The sequence below is a fragment of the Elephantulus edwardii genome, unplaced genomic scaffold (assembly GCF_000299155.1).
Source record: "Elephantulus edwardii isolate Elephantulus edwardi_28Jun2011 unplaced genomic scaffold, EleEdw1.0 scaffold00021, whole genome shotgun sequence".
NCBI classification, from domain to species: domain Eukaryota; kingdom Metazoa; phylum Chordata; class Mammalia; order Macroscelidea; family Macroscelididae; genus Elephantulus; species Elephantulus edwardii.
Genome location: NW_006399771.1, coordinates 9,166,178 through 9,182,147, shown reverse-complemented (window position 1 = coordinate 9,182,147; position 15,970 = coordinate 9,166,178). Strand labels below are relative to the sequence as shown.

Below are 15,970 nucleotides of genomic sequence, written 5' to 3'. Positions count from 1 at the left end.
AATAATATTATATATGATAAGAATTTGCTTTGCAATTTTTTTTGGAAAACTTATGCATTTAAGTGAAATATATTTTGATTCCTATGAAAAGGCAATATATTGTCTGGGGAAAAAAAAGAGGGAGCTATTCCTTGGAGAGGGACATGATAACAGGAAAGGTGGAGGATCAGCAAAGGAGAGGAAGACCCTTGACCAGGTGAATTAACACAGTGACTGCCTCAGTGGTCTCTAACATGTCGGGAAGTGTGAGAACAGGATAGATCTGGTGTTCATAGGGTCGCTGCAGGTCATACTTGACTTGAAGGCACCTAATAACAACAATATAAATATTTGATATGTTCTACATCATAACCTCTCTATGTTAATGAAGGGCCAGATTATTGTTGTTGTGTGCCGTCGGGTCAAAACAAGCCCATAGCTGACCATAGTTAACCTTATGGAGTGCTTTTCAGAAGCAGTAAATCACACAGGGTTTTTACAATTACTTGATAAGCATCAGAGAGCTGGACAATGACTGAGGATGACAGAAGAATAATTGATGCCTTTGAGTTGTGGTGCTGGAAAAGAGTATTGAACATATCATGGACCTCCGTTAAAACAAATAGGTCTGTCTTGGAGAAGATGAAACCAAGTTTCTTTTTGGAGGCTAGGCTCTGTCTCACATATTTTGGATATGTGGCTAAGAGGGTCCAGTCCTTGAAGAAAGACATCATACTCACAAGGGTGGAAGGAAAGTGCAGGAAGGGAAGACCCCTGGATGAGATGGGTTGATAACCGAGGCAGTGGGTTTTGGTTTGTTAGAGTCAGTGAGACTGTCTTAGGACAAGGCAGGCTTCAGAGCTATTTTACATAGGGTCACAGAGGAACAGCACAACGTCTTACCACTAGAGGTGTACCTTTAGTCATAGCCTTACAAAAGGCTATGACTAAAGTCACATTTCACTTCATTTACAATCTTGAGTCACATCTTATGTCTTAGATAAAAGAAGATAGAATGTAGCAGAGAGATGAAGAACTTGGCTACTCAAGGGAGAAGAAACAGAAGCAAAATACATCCTTTGGGCTTGGGATACATTTACTAAGAACCACTTAGACCCACGGCAAAATTATGGCAAATATTATGGAGATCTTCAAGGAATACTGGGGTCACAGATGTTTAAAAGAGACAGGAGGCTTTCCCTAGAGGAAATGGAGAGAGAAGACATTCCTTAGAATCTGAATTCAAGCTTCTCAATAATAATAATAGCTCCTCAACTATTAAAATAAATTTCTGTTTATTGAACCATCCATTCACTAGGAATATAGATGGTAATTTTGGAGGATGCCTGAACTTTTTCAGTAAGCTTCAAATGATGTCTGTCATGCTGTTCCTTAAATTACAAAGAGAAACAAGATGCATCTGCGTTTTAAAAACCAAAATACCAACAATTACAGAAACTTTAATTGTGATCAAGGTGAATGTTTGTAAAGGGGGAAAAACAATGTTTCTACTCAGCAGTCATGCACATTCTCATTTGTGATGTCAGTTGCAGTCCTCACAATGTAACATCTCTCTTCCTGCTCCTTTCATTTTTAGTTCCCATCTTTGTGAACCCTACCTGCCTTCTGACCTTGATCCTCAGGACAATGCTGCCCTCTGATCCCCTTTAGTTGTTTTTTTCTAAGGAGTGCATATTGTTTACCCTACAGCCCTATTTGCTCCTCCCAACTCAATTTCCACACCAAAGCGTAACACCTGAAATGATCACTTACAGCATATATTAAAATTGACATTGCTAATGCACAGTTATTCCTAAACATATTTTTCCAGTATACTTCATTATCATTCTAGCTATTTTTCTTTTTAAGTGCCTTTGACTTGAGTATGACTCATAGCAACCCTATGAACAACAGATCTGAATCCTGTCCTATCCTCCACCATCTTATTATCCTTGATATGTTTGAATCCATTGCTCCAGACTCTGTATCAGTCTAACTCATTAAAGGTCTTCCTCTCCTTATCTGACACTCCACCTCTCCAAGAATGATGTCACTTTCCAAAGAATTCCTTGTCTTAATAACATACCAAAAGATGTGAGACAAAGTTTCACCATCTTTGCCTCCAAGGAGCACACTGATTTCACTTTCTTCATGACCTATGTGTTTTTTCTTTTTGCAATCCAAGGGATATTCAGCACTCTTCTCTAGCACCACACTCAAATGCAATGATTCTTCTTCTGCTATCCTTATTTGTTCTTGAACGCTCAACTGCATGGCAGGTGACTGAACCAGGTACATGTTAACCTTTAAACTAACATCATTGCTCTTCAGGACTTTGCAGTCTTGGCAGCCAACTTTCCCATGCTATATGTCAACAGAGAACTGCCAGATGTGCAGGCTGGATTTAGAAGAGGTCGCAGCACTAGGGATATTATAGCTAATGTAGGATGGATCTTGGCAGAAAGCAAAAAATACCAGAAGAATGTCTATCTGTGCTTCATTGACTATGCAAAGGCTTTTGACTGTGTGGATCACAACAAGCTGTGGCTGACTCTGAGAAGAGTGGGAATCCCAGAACATTTGATCGTGCTAATGCGAAACCTATACTTGGACCAAGAGGCAGTCATCAGAACAGAGCAGGGAGACACTGGATGGTTCAAAATCAATAAAGAGGTCCATCAGGGATGTATATTGTCTCCATACCTTTTCAATCTGTATGCAGAACAGATCATCTGAGACACTGGGCTGTACGAGGAGGAATGTGGCATCAGGATTGGTGGAAGAATTGTCAACAACCTACATTATGCAGATGACACAACCCTGCTTGCTGAAACTAAGGAGGACCTGAAGCACTGCAGAAGGTCAAGGACTGCAGTCTTCAATATTGATTGAAGCTCAATATCAAGAAAACCAAGATTCTCACCACGGGGCAAATTGGCAGCATCAGTATGGATGGTAAAGAGACTTAGATGGTTAACACTTTTAGTTTACTTGACTCCACAGTCAACACTCTTGGTAACAGAAGCCTGGAAATCAGGAGATTTGCACTGGAAGAGTCAGCTGTGAAAGACCTCTCAAGAGTACTGAAGTGCAATGATGTCAGGCTGGAGACTAAGGTGTGCCTGATCCAGGCTATAGTCTTTGCAATTATGTGCTATGCATTGGAAAGTTGGACAGTGAAGAGGAATGATAGAAAGAGAATTGATGCCTTTGAGTTGTGGTGCTGGAGGAGAGTGTTGAATATACCATGGACTGCTAGGAGAACAAATAGGTTTGTCTCAGAGAGGGTGAAGCCAGAATGTTCCCTGGAGTCAAGCATTCTGAAACTTCATCTGACATACTTTGGGCATGTTTCAAGGAGGGACTGGTTCTTGGAGAGGGACATTATGTTTGGGAGAGTGGAAGGATGGCTCAGGAGAGGAAGACCCTCAATGAGGTGGATCGATTCTGTGAGTGGAGTGGTGGGAATGAATGTGTTTGAGTGGTTGGCACAGGATAGAATGGCATTTAGGGCTCTTGTACATAGGGTCACTATGAGTCGCAAATGACTCAATGGCACATAAGAACAACAAACAACAACATAAGTCTCATGATTTCTTACTGCTGTTACCAAGGGTATTGACTGTGGATCTAAGCCAAATGAAATTCTTGAAAATTGTAATCTTTTTTCCATCTATCATAATGTTGCCTATTGGTCCAATGGTGAGGATTTTTATTTCCTTTACATTGAGTTGTAGTCCATATTGGAGGCTATAGTACTTAATCCTTTGCAGCAAGCACCTCAAGTCTTCTTCACTTCCGTAAGCAAAACTCTATCATCTGATATAAACTCTATAAGGACAATCCTGAAGCCACACTCTTCAGAAATTCCAGTTTCTTGAATGATTTTCTCAGCATACAAATTGATTAGGTAGAAGAGGTATGGAGAGAGGATACAGCCCTGACACACAACTTTCCCAATTTTAAACCATGCAGTGTTTGCTTGTGCTGTTCACAAAATAGATTCTGGCTTAGTTAAATTTCATGTAAGGACAATTAAGTGTTCTGAAATTGCCATTGTTCTTAGTAATAACCATAGTTTGTTATCATTCACAGACAAATGCTTTTATATAGTCAATAAAATATAAATAGACATTCTTCTTCTATTTTCTCCTTTCAGCTAAGATCCATCTGATCTCAGGAATGATAGTCCTAGTGCCATGGCCTCGACTCAAGTCAACTTGAACTTCTGGCAGTTCTCTGTCAGTGTACTGTTCTAACCATTTTTAGGTGATCTGCAGCAATATTTTGCTTGCAGGTGATAGTAATGGTATTGCTTGATAATTTTCAAACTTTGTTGGATCACCTTTCTTGGTAATGGGAACAAAGAGGAATCTCTTCCAGTCAGTTGGCCACATTGCTGTCCACCAAATTTCCTGGCACATATTGGTGAGCACACTTACAGCTGTATCTGTTATATGAAAGGTGTCTGTTGGTATCCCATTGATGTCTTTATGTAGATTTACCTTTTTTTTTTTAAGGGAACTTTGGTGGCTTAGTGGTAAGGAGTTACACTGCCAAGCCAAAGACAGACAATAGACTCCACCATTTGCTCCCTGGGAAAAAGATAGCCATTATCCCTCTATATAATTTGTTCTTGTTATTAGGTGCCATCAAGTCAAATACAACTAATAGTAACCCTGTGAACATGAGACTTATCCTATCTTATACCAACCTAACAGTGTCTCACATACTTGAACTTGTAGCTGCAGTCAGCGTCAATCTACCCGTTTGTGAGTCTTCCTCTCCTTATCCGTCCCTCTAACTTTGCAAGGATGATGTCCTTCTCCAAGGAATATCCTCTTCTAGCAATATGCCCAAAGTATGTGAGACAAAATTTTATCATCTTTGGCATCAAGGAACTCTGGCTTCACCTTCTTCAAGACATATCTATTTTTTCTTTTGGCACACCATTTAGATAGACATTCAGTATTCTCCACCAACACCACAGTTCAAACATATAAATTTTTCTTCTGTAGCAGATGGTCTAAAACTGCAGCCTTCAGTATGGATTGAGATTCAATGTCAAGAAGACAAAGATTCTCACCACTGGACCAATTGGCAGCATCAGAATGGATGGTGAAGAGATTGAGATTGTTCACAGCTTTAGTCTGCTTGGCTCCACAGTCAACACTCTCAGCACCAGTAGCCAGGAAATTAAAAGATATATTGTCAGGGAAAGTCTGCTGTTAGGGACCTCTCCAAAGCACTGAAAAGCAATGGTGTCTCTCTGGACACTAAGGTGCGTCAGATATAGGCCATAGTCTTTGTTATCATTTGTTATGCATCAGAGAGTTGGACAATGACTAGGGAGGATAGAAGGAGAATTGATGCCTTTGAGCTGTGGTGCTGGAGAAGAGTGTTGAGGGTATACCATGGACTGCTAGGGAAAAAACAGATTCATCCTGGAAAGGGTTAAACTGGGCAGCTTCTTGGAAGCAAGGATTCTGAGGCTCCGGCTAACATACTTTGGACATATTGTAAGGAGAGACCGGTCCTTGGAGAGGGACATCATGCTTGGGAGGGTGGAGGGACTGCACAGGAGGGTAAGGCCCTCTATGAGGTGGATTGATTCAGTGACTGGATAATTGGGATGGGAGTGTCAGAGACAGTGTGATTGGCACTCGACAGAGCAGAGTTTAGGGCTTTTGTACATAGGGTCACTATGAGTCGCAAGCGACTCGACAACACATAACAACAACAACAGTCCTTATTCATTGTCCTGCTCTGTAATTTACAGCCACTTAAAACCTAGAAAATCTACTATAAGTCAATTCAACTTTATTACACGTAACAATAATAAATTAGTCCAAGCAGTTCCTGAAAGGTCAAAAGCCATGGTTAAAAATGGACTCCGATTCTCATGCTGCTTTTTGTTGTGTGCCATTGAGTCAGAACTGACTCATAGCTGACCTCTTTAGTGTATTTTCAGAGGTGGTAAATCACACAGGAGATTGCTGATCATCTCCAACAGAGCAGCTAGTAGATTCGAACGTCTTGCCTTTGGGATTGCGGAACAGCTTATTACCACTAGGCCATCCATTCTAATGGGCATCATAGAATTTCTGATTAAAGAGAATATTTTTATAAAATTATATTATTAGCCTAGTATTCCTTAGATCTAAATTTATGTGTTACCAGTCCTTTCTTTAAATTTAGATGCCTAGAACTCTGAAGCCATTTTTGTGTCTTGACAGAGACAGTACTTCCCCTATCTTCTTATATCTTTCCCCTTTTTGGCCATGAATAATGTATTACAAGTGTTTCATAGCAAGAATATTATCTACTCTACTGTTTTGACCTGTATGTGTGGTGCTATTTTTACTATTTCAAGATTTTTGATTACATGTTATGGGTTCAATTCTTTTACTTCTCATTGTATTGTACATTTTATCAACTAAAATTAGTTTTGTGCTTCTTTGAGTAGTTTAAAACTAATAAGTCAGCTTAACAATTGGCAAGAACTCAGGAGATCCCTGCTACTGTTTCTTTCTACTCTGCTGGTACATGACCAAACAATGGCATTGCTCTCATTTTCTCTTTCCTTTCTTTTTCTTTTTTTTTAAGGCTCTTAGTTATCCTTGAAAATAATTCCCATCACTTAAAAAAATAAATTATCTTTTATATATGAGATGAAAGCCAAAGGTGGGTGACTTTTAATCCACAGCCCTCGGGCCTATCTTTCATTGTTTTTTGTTCAGACATTCCCTCTAGGGCGTATAGTCCTGGTGTACAAGTTGCCATACAGTGGTAACTTGTGGTTACTGTGAGGCTGAACACTGCGGCACTGATGTGTCAAATGCCTTAATGAATGGTTGGTTACCCAGTGCGGACAGAGAGTGGGGTGGAGCATTATTTTTATCGTAGGAGTATGCAATGAGGGTTGTAGAGTGGATTATATTTGGGGCTAGGGGGTGGGGTTTGGGGAGGTATGGGGGGGGATTGTGTACCAATGAGGGAGTTTTTCTTTTGCGTTTCAAGGAGAGGAGCAAATGGGGGGGGAGGAGGGAGGGGTTTGTGCGGGGAGAAGGGTGCAACAATGAATGAATGGAATCCCAAAATCTCTGTAGATGTTCATTGAAATGAAAAATAAACAACCTAAATTTAAAAAAAAAAAAAGCTTGGAAGCAGGAGTGGCATCCACTTCCATAACAGCTTGTCTCGGAAACTGTATGAACCTGGAGAGAGGTTGAAAGACACCCAAGCATCGAGGGCTCTCCTTCATAGGGTCGTGATGAGTCGCCTGTGACTCGACAGCACTTAACAACAACAATATATGAGGTGAACTGATTGTTACACATATTGCAAAAATTATAATCCAAAATGGATGATTGAGAAGACTGGTTGTTGTTATTGTTGTTGATTGCCTTCAAGTTGAGCACAACTCATAGCGACCCTATGAACAAAAGGCCTGAAGCCCCTCTACAATTATCAACATTTATCTAAGTTCATAGAGTTTCTGGAGGCATGTAATTTAGGAAGTAGGTGCCACTCCTGCTTCCAATAAAAAGACTGGTAATTAATGTTAATATTTTCTAAATGTTACCAGAGTTCTAATTTTTTTATATGTTAAAGGGAAGTTATTTTATATTTCATTACCTTTCATTTTATTATTCTCACAGAATACATAAAAATATATGAAACTGTACCCAACTTTTTTATTTGCACTCTCAGCATTCATTTTTAAGGATATACTAAACTGCTACCTCAAAACTTAAGTTAATCCCAAATTACTTTCACACATCTTTCTTATAAAAATATTAAAGGATAAAACTCTTCCAAAATATAATGGGGCTAGGTGTGTTGGAGACAATGAGATTGGCACTGGAAAGGGCAAAGTTTAGGGCTGCTGTACATAATGTTGCTGTGAGTTGCAGGTGACTCAGTGGCACATACCAGTAACAACATACAATAAAGGTATTGTTATGTCATACCAGAGAGAGGAAAAAGGTCTTCTGTGTCTGTTCATTTTTATTGTAATCTTGCTTTTTCCCTGATAGCAGAAAAACTAAATCTAAAGACTTTTGTAATACAGCCATCTCACTCTAGTGATTTATTGAGAATTGACTATTTCACAGTACATTTTACTAATACCATATAAGTGTTTTCCAATTCCATATCTTTCTTGACTCTGAGAGATTGCACGTATTGGAACAAGAGAAAATGAAGGAGCCCGCAGATGACATGAATTGGTCATGAGGAAGGAGCTTCCAACACAGTTTCTAGAGATTCTTACCTGTTGCTAGCATGATGACTTTCTAGATGTGAGGCATAATGTTGAATCTTAGGATGGCATATTAGATATGGTTAACTTCCTATTTGGACTTTTCATGTTGTTGTTGGGTACCATTAAGTTGACTACAGCTCCTTGAGACTGTATGCACAACAGATGGAAACGGCACCATCCTCAGAATCTCTACCATTCTCAAACCCACTGTTTCAGATACTTTGTCAGTCCATCTCTGTGAGGGTCTTCCTCACTTTCACTGACAATCTACTTTTTTCAACATGATGTCTTTTTCCAAAGGCTGGCTTCTCCCGGGGATATGTATAAAGTATGTGAGATAAACTGGCATGTTGTTACTGTTGTTTTGTGCCATCAAGTCACCTGAAACTCATAGTGAGCCTTCGGACATAATTTATTATTCTTATTATCTTAGTCTTGGCTTTTTACTGTACCTTATGTTCAGAATATAGAGGTAACCTAAGGGGTATATCCTGATAGACACAAGAGTAACTTATGTCTCTTCTCCAGATCCACTTGTCATCCCTTAAAAATGAGATATTTTGAGAGTGAGAAAGTGGATATGTAGGATTTGCTTTTTGCTTGTCCTTATCTCTCTTCCTTTTTATTTTCTTCCTCATTTTCTCCTCCTCTACCCTTTTTTTGAGAATGAAGTACAAGGAGTAACATTAAACACAATATTTCACTCAAATCTTTTTCTCCTCTTCTACTTAGTTTGGTTTGGTTAAACTCCAGTGTTATCAATTTAAGGATACAGTCAATCAGGAAGTAAGCATTGTAATTGCAAGTATGATCTCATTTCCTTATCTTAATCTCATACTCAAATATTGACCTTTAAAGTCATGGGCTTTCTGATTACTTGCTGTGTATCTGAGAGCTAGACAATGAATAGGGATGGCAGAAGAAGAATTGGCTCCTTTGAGCTGTGGTGTTGGAGAAGAGCACTGAACATTCCATGGAGTGCCAAGAAAATGAATTGACATGTTTTGGAGAATGTACATATGGAGTGCTGTTTGGAGACAAGAATGATGAGGCTTTGCCTTACATACTTTGGACATATTGCTGGGAGGGGCTATTCCTTGAAGAGGGACATGATTTTGGGTAGAGGATTGGCAAAGGAGAGGAAAACCCTCAACCAGGTTGATTGGCACAGTGACTGCTACACGGGTTCTGGTGTATCAAGAAGGATGAGGATGGCACAGGACAAGACTTGTTTCAGGTCTTTTGTTCATAGGGTCACTATGAGTTATACTCGACATGAAAGTACCTAACAACACAACAAGAAAATAAAAAATCATGGACAAAGAACTTTCTTTCTTTCTTTCTTTCTTTCTTTCTTTCTTTCTTTCTTTCTTTCTTTCTTTCTTTCTTTCTTTCTTCTTTTCTTTCTCAATTGATAACACAGTGGTAATAATATGTGTCAAGGTGAACAAAAAGGGACAATTTAGAACAAAATAACACCTTTTACTAGCTAAAATGAATTGACTATAGAATAGTACTTCATATTGGCAAGAAGCTGCCAATCCCAAAAGGCATGCAGGTCAAGGCCTCCGGCTGCTCCAGGGAAGAAGCATGGACAATCTCCTCCCATGCAATAACTGCCTCTGAAAAACCACTGAAGGGTCAGCTATGGATCGGTTCCAACTCTGTGGTACACAACAACAACAATACCATTTTTCTCTCTCTTCATCTATACATGTCAGCATAAACTTACAGTTTAGTTCTTGAACTTTTAATTCATGATTTCCAGTTCAGCATTTTTCTTGCTATATAATCTTGGGAAGTTAAGATCCAGATACTTAAGCTTCATTTTATTCTTCTTTAAATGAGAGTTAATACCAACACCTACCTCTTCCTGGTTTCATAGCTGGTAAATAAGAGAATTAATGGTTATTGTTCCATGAGTGACATCAAGTTGGAAGATTTAGAAACGTTCTGTTGTATAACCCAATGAAACAGTGAAAGAAAGGATATGTTGTACACCAATGTTTATAGCAGTGTTAGTCACCATTGTAAGAATATAGAAACAGTACAAATATCCAATAACAACTGAATGGATTGAGAAATTGTGACACATTTACCCAATGGAATACTATGCAGCATTCAAGAGCTACAATTTCAAAAAATACTGCATCACTAGAGAGAGATTGGAGAGCATTAAGCTGAGTGAACTAACTTGGTCTCATAAGGACAAATACTGTGTATGATCATTATTGTTAAAATAGAAGGATAACTAATAAAACATGTATAGGAACCCAAGGGGGAAAGGGGAGGGAGTGGAGCAGTGAGGATGGGTAGGGGCAAAACCACAGGGTAACATAGTTTGATGAATGGAGGAAGGAAATGGGAAGCCTCTGAGTGAAAAGACAGGGTAATGATGGGCAAAGTTTAATTGTGATTAATTTTGTAAAACATTATGCATGAGAATAATTGAGGAATAGTGTGAAGCTCTATGTATACAAACTTTGTAAGGAAACAAAAAAATGTGTGAAAGATACTAAAATATGCTTCACTTAAAAAAAAAGGAAATAAAAAGAAAGGATCTAAGCATGCAGGAAAGGTCTGCGTTACCAGTGTCCTTAAACAGATCCTGATAATTCTGAGAACCTGAGCCTTGCGATCAGTCTCGAACAATCCAGTGGCTGATGTTGTAAATAGTAGTTAGTAGAATCACTTCAGCCCCCAGAATTTGGTCATGTCCTCAATTTTCAAATGTTATTTAATGGTTCAGGCATCTATATTCTTAAGAGTTTTTTGTTAAGCACTCACAGGACGCTTCTTACAGGAGGGAATACAAAGTAAAATAAAATACAGTATAAGTTAATTGTTCAGGAGTTTTAAGCCTTGACTAGAAAATAAGAATATAATTGACTATTTATTGGCATAGTCTTTTCCCTTCAATGATTATTTATACTGAAGACCTTCTCTCATCAAGTGAATTCCAATTCATAGTTATCTTCCTTTCAGATTTTCAAGGCCAGAAGTCTTGAACTTGCTCATATTTCTTGCAAGAAGCAGCTAGTAGATTCAAACTGCCCACCTTTTAGTTAGTAGTCCAATATATAACCCAATAGGCCACAATATATCCTTATTGTTTAGTAATAGGAGCCACTTAATAATAGACTAAAAAGCTTTTGATGAAAGTGAATTTCTGTATTTTTATATGGGAAGAAAGTAAAAGGTCATTGCAAAGACAGAGGAGGAAGAAAGGACAGAGATGGATGTTAGAAGAAACTCTGACTGCAGTGCAGGCAACCAAAGCAAAGGGAAGACAGTTGGAAGATACAGAGTTGAATGGAAGATTTCAAAGGCAGCTTGTGAAGAAAAAGCAAATTATTATAATGAAATGTGCAAAGAACTGGAGACAGAAAATCAAGAGTTCATCCCTCACTTGGCATTTCTCAAGCTGAAGGAATGCAAGAGCAAATTGAAGTCTTGAATTGCAAAACTTAGATGTTATCAACAGAATAATGATGCAAGAAGCATGCAGAGATGGAAGGAATGCACAGAGTCATTGTAACCAACAGAGCTGGCTGACACAGAACAATTTCATAAAATAGCATATTATCAAAAATGTAAAGAGAGACTGGCTGATCTCTACCTGGACCGCCCCCAACTTCCTAACACTTATTAATTTATGAAACTGTTTTTCTCAGCACAGTTTTGTTTTCTGTGTCCATTGGATTACAAACTTTATTAAAAAATACAAAACACACACACAAAAAAATGATCCTCTTTCATGATAATGAAAGAGAAAGTTCAAGCTGCTCTGGAAAAAAGGTGGGGGCAAAAGGCCAAGGAATTGATGAAATGCCAGTTAACATGTATCAACAAGCAGATGCAGCCTTCGATGTGCTCAGCAGTTTTTGCCAAGAAATCTGCAGGACAACTACCTGGCCATCTGGAAGAGATTCATATTTATTTCCCTTCACCATAAAAAAGGTAATTCAACAGAGTGTGAAAATTATTGAACATTATAACTGGTATCATATGCAAGTATCAGTCAGGAAATAAAGAGATGAGTTGCTTTGGGAAAATCTGCTTTCAGGAATCTCTCCCAAGTGCCAATGAGCAATGACACATATCAGTCTAGACAGTAAGATGCACCTGATCCATGTCGTGGTTTTCTCGGTTGCTTGCTAAGCATCTGAGAACTGGACAATAAATAGGGATGACAGAAGAAGAATTGATGACTTTGAGTTGTGGTCTTGGAAAAAAGTATTGAACATACCATGGACTGCCAAGAGAGCAAACAGGTCTGTCTTGGAGAAAGTTAAACCAGGCTGCTCCTTGGAGGCATGGACTTTGAAGCTCCATCTCATATACTTTGGGCATGTTACCAGGAGGGATCAGTCCTTGTAGGAGAACATCATGCTGGGAAAGGTAGAAAGTTAGTTGAAACAATGACTCAAAAGCACGTTGTTGTTGTTGTTGTTATGTGCCATCAAGTCGTTTTCGACTCATAGCAACCCTATGTACAACAGCCCTAAACCGTGCTCTATCCTGTGCCAATCTCATTGCCGCTGACAAACCCATCCCGAGTACCCCAGTCACTGAATCAATCCACCTCATGGAGGGTCTTCCCCTCCTGCGCTGTCCCTCCACTCTACCCAGCATGATGTCCCTCTCCAAAGACCTGTCTCTCCTTACAACATGCCCAAAGTATGTCAGACGAAGCCCCAGAATCCTTGCCTCCAAGGAGCAGCCCGGTTTAATCCTCTCTACAATGAATCGGTTTGTTTTCTTGGCAGTCCATGGTACATTCAATACTCTTTTCCAGCACCACAGCTCAAAGGCGTCAATTCTCCTTCTATCCTCCCTAGTCATTGTCCAACTCTCTGATGCATAACAAGTGATTGAAAAAACCATGGCCTGCATCAGGCGGACCTTAGTCTCCTGAGAGACACTGTTGCTCTTGAGTATTGTGGAGAGGTCCCTAACCACAGACTTTCCCATCAAAATACGTTTTTTTGTTTCCTGGCTACTGGTGCCAAGAGTGTTGACCGTGGAGCCGAGCAAACTGAAGCTGTGAACAATCTCAATCTCTTCGCCATCCATCCTGATGCTATCAATTGGTCCAGTGGTGAGAATTTTTGTCTTCTTAACATTGAGCCTCAGTCCATATTGAAGGCTGCAGTCCTTGACCGTAGCAACAGTAAATTCTACTGAGGTTTTAAAAATTGTTTGGTTTGAATTATCTACCTCAGGTAACTAAGATTCAAACTAAGATTCCTTTCAGAATCTAACCAGTGGAGTATGAAGGCTTTAAAAATACTAATAACCAGTTTTGTGGAGGGAAGAAAGGTCTTATCACTCAAGTTGATCATTGTTTTGAAAGCATTTCCTCTAATGGATTCCTCAGTTTCTCCTTTGATCTTTACTGACCTATGAACTTGAACATCCATAAAAATGAATTTTAATGATAGCTCCACTTTCCATCTTAGACATCTATTGGTTGAGCTTACTTCAAAGCAACGTACCTTTTTGTAGTATTAAGTTACTAATTTCCTACCTCCATGCCTTTATTGTCCTCTGGGGAAATTCTTCCAGGACATGACCTAATGAATTCTGGTTCAAATTTCCAAATGAAACTGAACCAAAGAGATTCTGTAATTTGGTAGAGTGATCCTTCATTAACTACCCTAGTGAGGGAATTTTTACTGTTGCATAGCAGGCTGATCAGTATTTCTCTTGACATATTGAAATTGAACTTCAACATTTATGAGAATATAAATTGCAATAGCACTTTATAATATGTCATGGGGCTAGTGGAGCCATAGGTCAAAGGTTTGTACTTTCCCTGTAACCTCATTTAAAAATAGCAGTGTTTATAATTATTTTTTCTTTAAAATTTTAGAAAATTATATCCAATTCTCCATAAAGATGTTCTCTTCAGTTTTTCCTATAAGTTTATGTAGGTGGATGGGATTTGTGTAATTTCTATTTAGCTTGACCAAAATGAAAATTCAATTTTATAGGTACAGTTGGCATTCTCTTTTAAAACCCAATTATATGAGAGTTAAGTTTTGTTTTCTCCCCTTTATTTCTAACCTCTTTATCATCTTTGTCACTAAAGTTCCCTAACATCACTGCTTCAAGAGAAAGCTCCTTTTTAACTCAAGTCTTTAATTTGATACAATTGCATATGTAGTAGCCACACTGTATTCATAAACTGTGGTGAAATTTGGCATTTTTTTCCTTTGGCATTTATCTTATCTCCCTCAAATATTTCAGGTCACTTTTCAAGAGCTTGTTAAGTCAGTGCTCATCATCTCCCATCTCTGAAGGTCTTCTGAATCAGCATGACATGATTAAAAAACATCTTTGTGAGTTCCTTTAGAACCAAAGCATTTGATTTATTCTGCTAACAAGTTGGCAGAACCTAGGCCTTGGCTGTGAATTGCCAGAACAAGTGATGTAGAAACTTGTGTTTTACATTCACTATGCATCTTATTTGTATCATACTCATGGTATTTGGTTGTAAGCTATGGAAGCTGTGTCAGGTTGTTTGAAACTGGTCGGGACTGTAGAATTCAGTGCAGGCTGGAGAGTGGTGCTTTTGGGCTTTGTCCCTGCTTGAATCAGCAGGAAATAAGGTACCCAGAGAAGTCAAGCTGCAGAGCACACAACAGCAGTTATTTACAGGAGGATTCAGGCCAGCGCATAGCTGCATCACTTCCACTATTGTGAATAAATCCTGGAGATCCCTTCATCTTCCGGTCACACAGGAATCAAAGTCCAGATGAGCTCATCTAATTAGTTAAGCCCAGATGATGTACCAAAGAGCACAGAAATTGTGACCGGAAAACAAGCAAAACGAAGAGCTTGTTGGTTTTTGGATTTGCTTTGGGTTGCTTTTTTTCCCGATAAACTACACCAAACAGAAGGTCCTTCTCTCAAATAGGAAAGAAAGGAAAAATATTATTCTAGACAAATAATATAAAATTTTAAAATATGCCAGTGTTTACTGTTTCCTAAAAACAAAGCAGCTGATCATTAATTTTGAAAATCTATAATAAAAATACTAATATTTTTCCAGAAGCATTGTATTAATGCTAGAGTATCCCAGTAGTCAATGTATTATCTGAGTTACTTTGGGGGAAAGTCAAATAAGTTTCCTAATGTGTAATAGATCTATCTATAAAGCTAAAAGCAAAAATATTTATGTAAATAAGATTGGTGAAGATGTAATGTAAAATGCCTCAAATGCACTTGAAATAAAAAAAGTTATTTCTTTTAATTGGGTTTGTTGTATTGTTTGTTTGGTGTGTTTTTTTTCTGCCTGGATAACTTAGTGTTTTATTTGACTGATTTGACTGTAAATATAAAAAGTAGTGTTTTGCTGTGCAATGATTGATTCTGTTCACTTTTCTACAATTTTAAGTGACTTTCCTGGCACAGTGGTTAGAATACATTGTTGGCAACCAGAAAGATCAGAAGTATGAACCCACCAGCTACTTTGTGGAAACAGGATGTGACAGTCTGAATCTTTAAAGATTGTTGTTGTGTGCTGTCGAGTTGGAACCAACCCATAGCTGACCTTCCAGCGTGTTTTCAAAGGCAGTTAATCACATGGGAAGAGATTGCCCATCCTTCTCCCGTGGAGCAGCTGATGGAATGGACCATATGCCTTTGGGATTGCAGCACAGCTCCTTGCCACAGAGCTACCAGTATTCCCCTGAAAGCTTATAGCCTTGAAAACTCTGT

At 38.7% G+C, this 15,970-nt stretch overlaps 1 protein-coding gene across 1 annotated transcript in view; it reads left to right on the top strand.

Annotated features, from left to right (window-relative positions):
* Positions 1–15,970, top strand: part of TMTC2 (transmembrane and tetratricopeptide repeat containing 2) — a 675,945-nt gene that overhangs the window by 567,596 nt on the left and 92,379 nt on the right. The window lies entirely within an intron of this gene.